This window comes from Mus musculus, chromosome 4 (genome assembly GCF_000001635.26).
Source record: "Mus musculus strain C57BL/6J chromosome 4, GRCm38.p6 C57BL/6J".
NCBI classification, from domain to species: Eukaryota; Metazoa; Chordata; class Mammalia; order Rodentia; family Muridae; genus Mus; species Mus musculus.
This window is the reverse complement of record NC_000070.6, coordinates 111,873,054-111,875,373: the sequence shown is the minus strand read 5'-3', so window position 1 is coordinate 111,875,373 and position 2,320 is coordinate 111,873,054.

Below are 2,320 nucleotides of genomic sequence, written 5' to 3'. Positions count from 1 at the left end.
CTGTCCTGGTTTAATTTCCTGAGGCCAATATCATGTATCTTTGGCCCAGTAAGTAAACTCTGGAGCTAGAGGACAGGACATTTGGAATCCTGAATCTACCCCAAGACTCTATGGCTCTACCATGGTCTCATAAATTGCCCTCAAGAAAGAGAGAGTGAGAGAGAGACAGAGACAGAGACAGACAGACAGAGAAACAGTTTCTGTGTGTATGTGTGTGTATATGTGTGTATCTATGTGTGTGTCTGTGTGTGTGTGTGTCTGTGTGTGTGTGTGCGTATCTATTCATAAATGTGTTTGTCTTACTCTTGCCATCTAAAGGACACTAGACTTTCTCCCACCAAACCATCCTTCCTCTGTCTTAACCACTGTTCATGTGGCTCTCTCTATCTGGAACACTCAACTTCCTCCCCTGTACCTCCTAGCTCCTGCTCATCTCAGGAACCATCTCTTCCAATAACTTACTGATGCCTCCCACCCAGTGGGTGTCTGTGTGCCTCTGAGTTCCCACATGCTGTATTATCTCAACCATAAGATTCTCATGCTCATAGCCGGGCGTGGTGGCGCATGCCTTTAATCCCAGCACTCGGGAGGCAGAGGCAGGCAGGTTTCTGAGTTCAAGGCCAGCTTGGTCTACAAAGTGAGTTCCAGGACAGCCAGGGCTATACAGAGAAACCCTGTATCAAAAAAGAAGGAGGAGGAGGAGGAGGAGGAGGAGGAGGAGGAGGAGGAGGAGGAGGAGGAGGAGGAGAAGAAGAAGAAGAATCACATGCTCACATCACAATTTCTCTTCTACTCTTCTTTGTTACAGATCAATGCTCTTTAAAGTTGGGTACTGGGTTCATCCAGGGACTATATGTATCAGAAAACCTAGTAAATGCTCAAAAAATCCAGTGAATAAGTGAATATTAAATTATGGAGTACATTTAAAATTCATAAATTCACTACATAATATGTTTTGCCTGTCAATTTTTCTGATTTCTAATCATAACCCAGAGCAATAATTAGGAGTAGCTGTCTATATAGCCTTTGGGGTTACAAAATCCTGCTGGGCATGAAGATTCATCAAATTCCTACAAACTTCTAGAGGATGGTAGGCAAGTATTGCCACCTTTTCAGAGAGTATAGTCACTGCCATGTGAGCTTCAAAATGCACAAGGTGAAGCAAAGAAGCCTTCACATTAAGAATGCCAATATATTCGGAGGCGCATCAAATGCAAATACAACATATTTTAAAGGTGGTGAGCAAGTCAGTTTTGACATACATGGGGCTAGAGGACAGGACATTTGGAATCCTGCACTCACCCCAAGGTCTTGGGTGGGTCTACCATGGGCATACAAATTGGTAGATAGTCTCCAAAGTGGCACATCGGCCTCCCACACTACAGTGCTTCTGTATTGCCTTTACAACCTTGTCACCTCACGAGGCTTTCTGCTTCTAACAAGTTCCTGTTCTCAGTCCCAGGCTCTGCCTGCTTACCTGTGAGTAGGCAGGAAGTCACCCAGCCTATATTATGTGGTACTTCAGCATTGTTCTAGGCTTCAGTATGGACACAGTGATTGTGTGTGTGTGTGTGTGTGTGTGTAAAGATAGTAAAAACATTCTACCAGCCCATCTGAAAGGAAACTGCTTGTCCATTGTGCCTGTTGGCGGATCTTACAACCGTTTTTGGGTCCTTACTTCAGCTTACCTCCTCTCACTGCAGCAGAGACAAAAGGTCAAAGCTGGCATCATAGTTTGATTTTGCTATTTGCTTTGTGATGCTCTTTGCTGCACTTATTTCAATCTCTTCATCCCTAAATTGAGAATTATTATAAAGGTTAGATCTTCTCAAGCATGACATCATATATTTCTAACCTGATTCCACACATAAAGAAGGCAGAGTCCATGGGGTGCTAAGGAGGTGAACAGGGGGAACAAGTTCCATGACAGGCTGGGCAGTAGCAGCACAAACAATGTCACGGTGGAGAGTCATTTCCAGAGTGGAAATGGCTTTGCCACAAGCAAGCCAAACATTAAGTAGGAGCTTTGTACTGTGAAGGGACAGTTTCAAAACAAAGAGTGTGCTTAAAAGCATCAAGAATAAAATGCTTTAGAGATGATTTGTAATTGAGCTTGGACCACAAAAGGCACTCGGTTTAACATGGGAGACTTACAGTGATGTCCCCAGGTATGAGAGTTCACATCAGTCAGAAGAGGTGGAAGCGGCTGGAAGGCTAGACAAAAGCAGGGTAGGTTTTCCATTAACCTAGAAGGAAAGCCACTCTAGACTTCCAGCAGTGAGATGACTGTAATTTTCTCCTTTCTCCGGGGTAAAAAGTT